The sequence below is a fragment of the Cricetulus griseus genome, chromosome 6, assembly GCF_003668045.3.
Source record: "Cricetulus griseus strain 17A/GY chromosome 6, alternate assembly CriGri-PICRH-1.0, whole genome shotgun sequence".
In the NCBI taxonomy this organism is placed as follows: Eukaryota; Metazoa; Chordata; class Mammalia; order Rodentia; family Cricetidae; genus Cricetulus; species Cricetulus griseus.
Genome location: NC_048599.1, coordinates 121,356,080 through 121,368,621, shown reverse-complemented (window position 1 = coordinate 121,368,621; position 12,542 = coordinate 121,356,080). Strand labels below are relative to the sequence as shown.

Sequence of the window (12,542 nt, the reverse complement as noted above, 5' to 3'; positions counted from 1 at the left end):
TTAGGAAGGTTGAGAACCACCGCTTTAAAAGAATTGTGATTGCCTATGAGAAGTGTGCCTGCCTGCTGGGTACCACACAGCTTTGGTCTTTAATTCCCACTACTGATGCCCTCAGCTCCTCTTAGATTCTTACTTTCTCCTGTGGCTTGCTTTTGCTGAACCCTGCCTGGCCTTGACTAGACCCACCACCACCCACACCAGCACACCTGATAGTGCTGCTTTCTAGAGTTCCTATTGTAGGCTAGTAGTTTTCATAGAATCAGACAGATTTTCCTTACCATTTCATCCTTCAAACCTTAAAATCATGCCAGAGTTTGACATCATTGTAGTATACTAGGGCTTATTAGCATTCTGTTTTGGAATCATGATGCAGACATTTCTATTACATGGGAGAGGTTCTCCAGGGCACCATATTAAAGACCAAGGCTCCATTTTCCCCTTCTTCTTCCTTTAATTTGTTGTGCTGTAGACTGTATTCTAGTATTTCCTCAATAGATGAAGTTTCGTAAGCACCGTGTGAGCTCCATGAAACACCATTCATGTGCTCACTCATTTAATTTTTAATTGTCAAATTATTTCAGGATTCTTTGGTGGTAAACTAACATCCTTGTTATGCAGATTAGGGAACTAAAGTCAAAAGGTTATTTACCAGTCAACATATGGCTGGTGGTTATTCTAGGATGTATTAAAAATGTGGTTGGTGTGTGTGTGTGTGTGTGTGCGCGCGCGCGCATGCCCCCACATGCTCTTGTGCGTGCATGTGTACATCATTTGACTTTATGGTCTACCTAGAACCTCCATCTTCTGCCATACCCTTTCCTATAGGCACTACACCCAGATCTGTGTATATCTACCACGAGAAGTATTTTCAGTATTTCACAGTGATCCTGAGAATTTTTATTTTGTTGTTGTTGTTTGTGGGTTTTGTTATTGTTTGTAGATAACAATATTGAGCCTCAGAAATCTTGTACTTTCCATAATGAATCACTAGTAAGTAGAATTTGTGCTCTGGTGCAAAGGATTCCAACTACCAGGCTTGTGATTAAACTTTATTTCTACCATTTTAATCAGAAGACATTCTAAATCTTAGAGTCCTTTTGTCATTAAAACAAGATGGAGATATGATAATGCTCTTTGGGTGGATAAACTTTAATAAATCCTATTTACTTAGAAACCATGTATGGTATGTATGGCACCTCACTATCAAATAATGTCCCTATTGCCCAACCATGAGAAATAACAGAGGATATATTGTGCCTACCGTTTATAAATATATGCATAGAGGAGAGAGAGGGGATGAATGAGCTACTTGTCAGTGGCTGGCTGGCTCAGGAAGGACAGTGTGGTAGCACCAGGCCAGCAGACCCTGAGATCAGAACAGGGTAAGAGAGTCTGTTTTTAAAGGCTTGTTCGAAAGAAGAGAGGTAGTTTGCCAAGTCACACTTTGAAAATCTCTTGATTCTATTGCTGGTTGTTGAGCCTAATGTCAAACTGGGTCATTTGTACCTGGAGATGGATTTCTCCTTTGAAGAGGACAAACCTGGGTCAGGGAACACTTGAGTAACTCTTGGGATTCATCATTCAGTTGCTGGATGTTGAGGGGTCACTGGATTTAGGATAGATTGGTGTGTATGAGTTGGGTATGGCTTGTCTTCTGAGTGAGAATGGTTAGGTTGTTATAGAATGTAGAGATTTAATGGCCACTGTAGTATCTTGGCATATCTCCAAATACAGTTCTCTTGGAGAAGAATAACACTGCTTTGTGTGAAACAGAAGAATGTTTGCCTCTAGAACACATTGAGTGGGTGGGCTGAGTTCAGCTACTGGAGTTGCCCCCACCCCGTGTTACGGTTTACCCAGCTGAGAACACAGAAGATCAATATAGTGAGGATCCCCCCGCCACACACATACACACTATATGCACACACTTCCTTTTTCATGTCCTGTGTGCATATTATTTTTCTTCTTCCCACATAGAGCCATGTCTTTTACTTGAAGTTGAGTGGTATCTATCTAGGGACCTACTGTTCCTTTTGTCAGTCCCCTGAACACTGCCATTACTATTCAGTTTTGTTTTTCCTTTTTCTTATTTTTAGAATCATGGTTAATTATAGTACTTCATTAACCTTAGACAAACTGGTAGGTTTCCTAGAAGCTGCCTTCAAATCCTCCTAAAAAGGTCCTGGAAAAATTATTCAGAGCCTTCGTATCCTGGTCAATGTTGGGGTCCCAGTCAGGTCAGACTGTGTTGTCCTGCAGTGATCTCCCCATGGCAAGCCTAGCACTCACTTTGTAGACTAGGTTGGCCTTGAGCTCATAGAGATCTACCTTCCTCTGTCTCTGGAGTTTGAATACATTCTTCTGTTTTTATGCATTTTATGGTGGGCACTTTTACAGAGTGCCCACCAGGAAAGACTTCTCAAACACAGTCTATAGCCAATTGAAACTCTGTTCCAGCTGCCTGGGACTACGTTCAGGTGTTTGGGACCCAAGTATGGCACAGAGCTATTAGAGTAAGGGTTTTTAAAACAATACAAACAAACAAACAAACAAAACAAAAACAAAAACAAAAAACACCACATCCTGATATCTCACTGCAGCAGCAGCAAGGGGAGGTTGCACAAGCAAGCCATTTAACAGAAGCTAAGGTAAGCAGTTAGCTGAAAGAGGCACTCTGCACAATTGAGCCATTTAACAGAAGCCAAGATAAGTTAGCTGGGGCTTGACTTCAGGTTCTTAGAATATAGTTGGATAATTTTTCATGGGGCTTCCCATCAAAGAGATTAAATTCTTGTTAAACTTAAAATTGCCTGAGCAAGTATACAAGATGGAGAAACTTCTGTAGTGCCTTGCCCTGTTACAACACTTAAAAAGCAAAACATAAAAGTATTCCTTAGAGCTGGAGAGATGGCTCCATGGTTAAGAGTACTCTCTGCTCTTCCAGAGGTGTCATGAGTTCAATTCCCAGAAACCACATGGTGGCTCACAGTCATCTCTAATGAAATCTGGTACCCTCTTCTGGCATTCAGGCAAAGCAGTCAGAACACTGTATACATACTAAATAAACTTAAAAAAAAAAAAAGCATTCCCTAGACAGCATGTGGATATTTTGATCACAAAAATAGCAGCAGTAGTTATATGGTGTTTTTCATGTCATGATTTTACACATGGATACAAAGTTTCACTATATAGAATTTTCTACACAAGTGAGGACTGAGTACTAAAAGCCTGCAGTGCATAGTTTCCAGCTTGTCTTGTTGGCATCATTGTCTTAAAGATGTGGTGGATTCAAGAGTGATGGATGCAAGCTACAGTGCAAGCTTCAGCACTGCCAGTGTTAGTGTCTGCATTTACTAGGGTCGTGTTATTTCATAGTATGTTTTCTATATGAGCCGATATCTTTATTTTTAGAGTCTTTAGTAATTTAATCTTGGAGTATCAAAACCCTCTATTTCCTACTGTAATTCAATAAAGTTCTGGTTTTTATCAACTTGAACTTATAAAATGGTCACTGTGCCACTGATGATTGGCATGGAGGAGTGCATGGGGAATCATGGGAACTGAAATTATGGAATAAGTGAAGCTCTACACTGGGAACCTAGAATGTCACCAGTGAGAATAACAAAACACAATGAACTAATAAAACAACTCAGTGCTGTTATCTACAAATTAAAGGGCTAAATTCAAGGTCTCAGCAGGGCTTCATTGTTTCTGGAAATCCTTGTTTGCCTTTTTCAGTTTGAGGAGCTATCTGTAGTCCTTGCCTTTGATCCCATTTCTCCATCCTTCTTCAGAGCCCAAATTGGCCAAGCTATGTGGTGCATGCCGTTGAGCCAAGCATTTGGGAGGCAGAGACTGGCAGATCTCTGTGAGTTGGAGGCTAGCCTGGTATAGAGTGAATTCTGAGATAGCCAGGACACATAGAAACCCTGTCTTAAAAAACCAAACAAAATCTGTAATTGTAATTTAGTGACATACATTAAATACGTTGCCATCACCACTATTTGTTTGTTTTTTTTTTGAGACAGGGTTTCTCTATGTAACAGCCCTGGCTGTCCTGGAACTCACTCTGTAGACCAGACTGTCCTCAAACTCACAGAGATCCACCTGCCTCTGCCTCCCAAGTGCTAGGATTAAAGGTGTGTGCCACCACTGCCCAGATATATATTATATATATATATATATATATATATATATATATAATTTTTTTAAACAAAGTTTTTACTATATAATCCTGGTTGTCTTGGAACTGGCCACATAGATCAAGATGGCCTTAAAGTCACAGTGATCTGTCTACCTCAGCCTCTGGGTCCTGGGATTAAAGGTGTGCACTACCATACCTGGCCCAATTTTTTTGACTAGCACATTGTGAGACAATCAATAATGTATTCCCCATTCTTGAACCTTTGGTGACCTCCAGCTAGGGTTCCCCCCTTCCTTCCTCCCTCCCCCTACCCCATCTCATATAGATGCTTATAATTACATTGGTCCTATTCAAGTATTCTCTTCGCCTTCTCATTTCAAGATTCTTTTTAAAAGTTAAAGTTTTGTTTCTGGCTGGGCGTTGGTGGCGCACGCCTTTAGTCCCAGCACTTGGGAGGCAGAGGCAGGCGGATCTCTGTGAGTTCGAGGCCAGCGTGGTCTCCAGAGTGAGTGCCAGGATAGACTCCAAAGCTACACAGAGAAACCTGGTCTCGTAAAACCAAAAAAAAAAAAAAAATTGTTTCTGTGAATCTGTGCATGTGAGTTGGCAGCTCCCAGAGCTGCCTTTGGAAGTGTTTCTGATCCATGTGATGTGAGTGCTAGGAAATGAATTTGGGTCCACTTGAAGAGCAGTGTAAACTCTTAACTGCTGAAACCTCCCTCTCCCTCTGCAATCAGATCCTAATAAATGCGTATTCTCTAGTTCCTAGGGTTAGGTTGAGGAAGTATTAGGAGGACCAGCACTCTGTCTCCTTTTGATGTTCCAGATCCCAACAGTGTTGAGGTTTTAGTTATTTGCCATGATTGTGCCAGATATACTTATTTTAAGACAAAAGCAAAATTGTTTTCTCTTGTCAGAAGCTATGACCTTTGTTGAATACAGTCTTAAACTGCTTTTTCCCATGGTGATCTTTGTAATGAGGCTAAAGAATGTAAGGTAACCCATGACTATGCAAAAGGCACAGAGATCAATGATCCTAAGCCCCCAAAAGGGGAAGCAGAGGTATGTTGTTGGGAAGTGTTGAGGGGAGAGTGAGGCCAGGATTTTAGGGGAAGGAGCAGATGAAAAAACACTGCTGCAGATTAGCAGATGAGAGAGGTGATCCTGTGGTTTAATTGTGGTTGAGTCTGTCTAATTTGAATTTATCATGTTTAGTTACCAAGGTATTTTTACAACATAATTGAGTGGCATAGGAAGTTGATACCATATGAAAAATAAACCTTTCTCTAGAGTTTGAATCAGGTTTTTGTTTGTTTTCAAATTGGGTTTCATGATGCTTTGGCTGGCCTCAACATTATTTTGTAGCTGAGGCTGGCCTGGATCCTCCTGCTTCTGCCTCCCGAGTTTGATCTCTGTTCATATGCATAGTGCATGTGAATGTCTGGCCTCCTGTTGCCTAATGATTGCCCATGAAGTCATTTCATGCATCTCTCATGTGGCCTGGTTCCACCCCAGGCCATGAATGTGCTCACATAGACACAGTTCTGACACAGCTGCTGGCAGACTTAAGATAAAGGGTTGTGTAAACTCCAGAGCATGCCAAGGCATTAGACATTATGCTTCTTATAAATATCAGATATGAGGGTTGAAAGAAATGGATTGATACTTTCTATTATTCCCTGAGCCTGAGTGTGGCAGGAATCTGTATTTCAGTTGGCCAGAGTGAGGGTTGTGTGGTTTTGGCAACTGTTGGATAGTGAATCACTTGAGGTGGTGAAATAAGGAGCAAGGAGATGGAGTGCAGGAAACTTGCCCTCAGCTACTCTAAGTACAGCAGTGCCCTTCTGTTGGGACCAGCTCTCCCACTCAGTTCCACCCGTGCTTTCTAGTGTATGATTCACTGTTGTCAGTATAGCTGGTGTTCTGTACACTAGATCCAAAGCTTATCCTGCATCAACACTCATTATGCCCTCAGCTGCTAATGAGCATTTCCATGGACCTGGTTAGTTCCTCTGGTTACCTGGGAAGGACAGCAAGTCAGGACTAGGACAAGCTTGTCTTTCCAGCCCTGTACTTTGTTGTATTTTGAAATGGGATCTCACTCTGTAGCCCAGGCTGTGCTAGAACTCACTACGTTACTCATGATTATCTCCTGCCTTATCCTTCCAAATGGATGGATTATGGGTAGAAAGCCCCAAGCCCAATTAGGTCTGGATTTACTGATCATGTGTGTATGATAAAGGATCAGTATGTATTTTATCCAACATTTTCTTATTCCATCCCTCTCCCTCCCCCTCTCTCACTCTTTCTGAGACAGGGTTGCCCTGGCTGTCCTAGAATTAGCTCTGTAGACCAGGTTGACCTTGAACTCAAAGAGATCTGTCTGCCTCTGCCTTCCAAGTGCTGAGATTAAAGGTGTGTGCCATCACTGCCTAGTTTGAAAGCAAGCTTTCTAGGACAACTTATTATTCCTAAGATTGAAATGGGAGGTTAGAGTTATTTCTCATTCCCTACAAAGGACAGTTTACAGTCAAGCTTAATTTTTATAGATGTAACCAGATTAGGGAGAGACTTTTTTCTACCCCCGTGGGCCTCACTGGGTACCAAGAATGACATCAGCACCCTCAATGAAACAGTGACAATGAAAGATGACTGGCTGTGGTGATTCCTTTGACTGCCTGCCTGAGTCAGGTGCCAAGAAAGAAGCTGATTGTTACCAGCATCCACTGGGGTAGGGAGGTTTTACAAGTAAGGATGCCAGGTAGTCATGAATATAGGTCATGGAGCAGACAGCTTTTCAGTTGAACAGAAGAGTGAGACATGTGCCAGGTTGGCAGCCATACCCCAGCTGCCCTCATCCATTGTAGTTTTCATGTGAGCACTGGAGAATTTGTACCTTACTGCCTGATCTCCCAATAATAGTCAGGGGAAAATAACAACATGGAGAGGCTAAGAGGAGATTTAGCTGCCTGCTGTGTTCTGAGTACTTTTATAGAGGCTATTTTTGTTTGTGGTTAGTTATGTGATGCAATGTATGTGCTCTCTCTGTCTCTGTCTCTGTCTCTCTCTCTCTCTCTCTCTCCTGACAAACCTGTACACTCACAGGTGAGGTCCAAGGAGAACGTTTTGTGTCTTCCTCTATTGCTCTCTGCTTTACTGCCTTGAGAAGGGTCTCTCACTGAACCTTGCCCTTTTGGCTGTGCTGTGTGACTGTTGAGCTCCTAGGATCTGTTTGCCTCTGCCCTCCAAGGCTAGGGTTACAGGCATGCACAGCTTTTCATGTGAGTGCTGGGGCCCTCGACTTTGGCCCTCATGGTTGCACAGAAAGTTGTCATGTGCCGCCCCTGCCCCTGAGACTGTGTTTCTCTGGAGCTTTGGAGACTGTCCTGGAATTTGCTCAGTAGACCAGGCTGGCCTTGAACTCACAGAGATCTTCCTGTCTCTACCTCCTGAGTGCTAGGATTAAAGGTGTGTACCAGCACCACCTGGCTCAGAAAGTATTTTTATCTGACTCATCTTTCAGGCCCCCACAATTTAATTTCTAAAAATTTTGGTTTCTTCTGCTGGTTTCCTAGAAAGCCTATATCCCTGTTAACTGAGGAGCTCTAAGAGGTTGTGTGAACCATCTGTCTTGTTCACACCTTTCCTTTCCCCAGAAGCAACACTCTTGGCAAAGTCGTTCTCTTTTCCTAAGTTGTTATTATGTAATGGAACATTTCCCCATTAGAGAATCCCGAAGTTTAATGACTGTGAGCTTCTTTTGGGCAATGACAAGGACACCGTTGTATTAGATAATATGAAATATATACTAGTGCTGCCTGCCTTTGGCATTGTGTCTATGTCTTATTGTAGGTTTCTCACTTTGACCCTGAGACTATGTGGTAAAAGAAGGATATTTTACAGGTTTCCATTTTTACCAACTACTCAGGACAAGAGTGGGATCAGAAAATCCTATATTCTTGAGCATGAGTTGATTTGGTTCTGGATGAGTACTTTCATTTTCACTCTGTGCTGCATACAACATTAATCTAGAAAATCTATAGGTTATCATAGATGCTTTGTAGCCATGATTAATTTCTTCATAAAATGTTAAGAAATATGAATATGCCTTTTTTAGAGGAAAATTTTGTTTTCAAATGGTTTTAAGACAGAAAGCACTTATTACCAGAATAGAGGCCATAAATATGCTACTTGGGTAGAATAATTGCTGCAGTTGATAGCAGTGTGAAGTTAGTGGCAACAAGATAAGAGTTCAGGTGTATTACTTGCAGCCAAAGAATACTTAGCATTCATTTTATTAGCAGGAAACCATTAGATTTGTAGACCATTTCCAATAAATTCTCATGTGAAGAATAGTAAGTTATTACTGCCTTAAGGGCCAGCCTCAGGGATGGAGGGGGAGCCACAGAGTTGACAAACTAATCACTTGGCTTTTCTATTTGAGGGAATAAAGCTTAATTCTCCGGGGCCAGGGAGGGGGGCAAAACTTAACTCTGGGGCCAGTGACAAAGTAGGAAAAAAATCCCCACACACTTTTAGGTCTCTATCATCTTCTCTCTCATCTCTTTATTTCTTTTCTTACTTCTGTCCAGATGTATCCCTCTGTCCCTCTTGATGTCTTCCTTCTAGCTCACTTTTTTCCTTTAGAGTTTATGCACCCCAGCAAAATCTTTCAAACAGTATAAAAATTGCAATGTGGTTACATTCTATGTTTTTTAAGTGAATGATTACAATGAATGCAAGTAAAACAAAAACAGCATGTTTTCCATATCCCTTACATGGATAAACATTTTACATATTACAGGTGAAAAACAAGTTGTCCCAAGAACCCACATACATTCATACCCAATCAAGTTGGTATAGATTAACAGAGTGTAAACAAGCAAGGTATTTTTCTCAGCCAGTTCTTTTGCTGGCAGTCTGCATTTTGCAGTTACAAAGAAAGGAACAGTAGCTTTATTATTTATCTCAAAAGATAATCTTATAAGAAATCCTAAAAGAATCACAAATCAAAACTTTTTTTTTTTTTTTTTCGAGACATGGTTTCTCTGTACCTTTGAAGGCTGTCTTGGAACTCAGTAGACCAGGCTGGCTTTGAACTCACAGAGATCTGCTTGTGTCTGCCTCCCAAGTGTGGGATTAAAGGCATGCACTACCACCATCCAGCTCAAATCTAAACTTTTATATATGAAAAACAGTCAGCTCTGCTTTAGATCTCAGGGTACATACCCATTCATCAAGGTTTTTTTTGTATCAGGAAACTGAGGGCAGAAATGGATACAAGGAATTACTCATCACCCTTGATCACCAGCCCATCCTAGCAAGAAATGTACCTCAGCCAACAATAGCCAGGCTGCCATTGTTCTTGTTTCTTGACCTCAGTGAATCCCACACTCAACTATGTATCTTTCTAAACTTTAAATTATTCCCTAAGATTTTCTACCTCAAAGCCATTAAGAAAAACATCTTAACCTTACTAACAATTTTACTTGTCTAAATTCTTTCTAAAGGTGGTGGTTGAATCATTAATCTGCTCCACCAGCAATGCTTGAAAAAAGTCAATCACTGTTATTGTAAGTACAGGTAGTAACACTGCCCAGTGAGGGGCTAGAAACCCCTTTTTCATACAATCCATAGATTATGACGGATGTGCTGACTGTGAAGGCAGCAATCAGAGCTATACTAAGTAACAGCATGAGGTCTTCAGAACATGTAGTCCTTAGGATTTTGCCTCTCCAAGGCTCACTCAGGTGTGGCTTTGCCAACCATCCAGCAATGTTCCATGAGTTTCAATGCTGCCTATTGGTCCTCTCTCATGGCCCCCAACAGTAAGTAAAATGCACCATTGACTGATGTTTTATGAGAACTGGAAATGCTTTTTCGTGTCCATACTTATTTATAGTGCAAAGCCAAACCCTAGTGAGAGCCCAATCATATCTGGATAGACTGATGGATAAGGGAAGAAAAACAGCTGTGTCTCAGGCATCACTACATTTGGGTGAGGCAGAGCTGTCACTGTGAGGAAACCTGGAAATTGATACACACTTCCCAGCTCCCTCATCAGTACACTTTTGTTCCTTGGTGATAACCTCACTCACATGTGCTGCTGCCCTGGCCTCTTGTCTGGCATCTCTGCTTCCATGTTTACTACTCCTAATCATTTCTTTATGTAGCATTTGTAGCAATTTTGCAAAGCAACTTGCTTATTTTGTTTTCTTGTTTAAAGCATTTGAGGGGCCCTAGAGATGGTGCAGCAGTTAAGGGCACTGGCTGCTTTTCCTGAGGTCCCAGGTTCCATTCCCTGCAACCACATGGAGACTCACAAGCAACTGCTTCTCCAGTTCCAGGGGATCTGATGCCCTCTTCTGGCTTCCATGGGCACTACATGCATGCAGTGCACAGGCATACATGCAACATGCAACATGAGCTTCATGTTGCACTTTACATAGAAGTACAGTCACTGTCTTTACATAGAAGTACAGTCACTGACTTTGAGTGGCATTTCTTCGAATGGGTGGCTTTGACTCATTTTTTCTGTTTCCCTTCCTTTTTAGTCTGTCTCTGGCCAGGCTGGGTACTTTTTTTTTTTTTTTTTTTTTTTGAGACACAGTTTCTCTGTGTAGCTTTGGAGCCTATGCTGGCATTCGCTCTGGAGAACAGGCTGGCCTGGAACTCACAGAGACCCACCTGCCTCTGCCTCCTGAGTGCTGGAATTAAAGGCATGTGCCGCCAACGCCCGCCACCAACGCCCGGCGCAGGCTGGGTACTTTTAAGTGCTTTGACTGTGCCATACGTTCTGTCTCACAGTCTCCTATCCTTTTGCCCTACTCAGCAGGTTTTTCTCCACTCTTCCCTTGTCTGACCTCCGCTCATGTTTAAACTTCCACCCACCCCCACCCCAGCGCGACTTTCCCCAGAATTGCTTCCTTACTCTTAATCCCAGCTGCCCTCTGATAACCCCTCTGAAGACTTGCCAGAGTGGAAAAAAGCGTTTGTCTCCCCAGCATAATGCAAGACTTTCTAGGAGCCATATGTATTTGGTTTTCCTCAGTGCCACCCGGCATGTTGCATAGTATTTGTACAGGGACAGTACTTTATAAACATTCGTCAAAGATGACTGTTTAATCAAAATAAAAGTTAGTTAGTAGTACCTTACCTGTCTTTTTACAGGCCTCCAATTGTGATTGCTAACTGTTTACACTTGTGCTGAGCAGAGCACTAGCACAATGTTTTAAGTAACTTGATATTTTATTTATCTGCAAAACGACCTTGGTTACAGCCAGTACAACATATCCTGGGAATTTAACAGGTTTTGTTACAATGAATCGGTGCAGCCATAAGCAAGTTAACCAAATTTGCCCAGGCCTGTTTCCTCATATAACTGGGGAAAACTGTATCAACTTCACATGCTTATGCCTAGAAGATTGAGATTAGACATGCATCATGCCGAATACATTGCTTTGGACACTGGAGTTCAGGCATTTAAAAAATTCCTTCATCTCTCTGGAGATTAATGAGGACTTGAGGGGAAAACTCATTTAACTTATCCTGCAATCTTTTGCTGCATCTAATCATACCCAAGGGTACTAATCTGAGGGTCAGGAACTAGTTTAAGAGGAAAATATTTATCTCCAGGGTACAAATAAGCAATGGGCGGCTGTTTATTTAACAGTAAATAACCTTATGCCCCTCCCTCAAAGAAAGATATACATGGAATTCCTTGCCATATCCCAGGGTTGGTTGGTTAATTTTGCTTATCTGAACAGAGTCATAAGTGCAATTAGACACTTTTTCATTCTATTTTAAGTAGTTTTTCCAAGGAGCTGGGTCACATGAAACTATCCCCCCCACCCTTTTAGGTATTTCAATATTTAAGAAGCTTTAGTAGTACCACCCAATCTGTGGCGCCCACAGTTCTTCTGAATGCATTGTCAGCATTGGAGTAATTAAAACATTAAAAGACATGAACCTAAAAATTCTGAAGGCTGGTAACTAGCTTTCAAATCTGATGCCTTTGGTTCAAATAAATAGATGTTGGTATATATTTAAGGAATATCAATATGGGTGTCATATTAATATTAAAGGGAATGCTTGGGTTAAACCTATCAAGTCATCACATGGTGATTTCCTGCCATTAAGTCAGTATCGTTTGCCCACTTTTATTTCTATTAAAGTCTGTTTATCCTGTGGCATGAAATACCAGCCCAGGAGGAGTAGTCTAGCTATAAGCTGAGTCCTTCAGAAAGTTGGAGGTCTGAGCATCGACAGGTCAAGACTTTTGTATCTGTCTTCCTAAGTGTTGGCCTAGACAAGGTACTGCATTGTTTCAACAGGATGACTCTAATGTGTTGATCTTGAGACAGGGTGGTTAATAGACATAACACCCTAAGTGCTTAGA

At 41.6% G+C, this 12,542-nt stretch overlaps 1 protein-coding gene across 1 annotated transcript in view; it reads left to right on the top strand.

Moving 5' to 3' along the window:
- The window catches only part of Fmnl2 (formin like 2), a gene marked incomplete at its 5' end in the record, with an annotated part of 268,668 nt that overhangs the window by 140,973 nt on the left and 115,153 nt on the right, over nt 1-12,542 (top strand).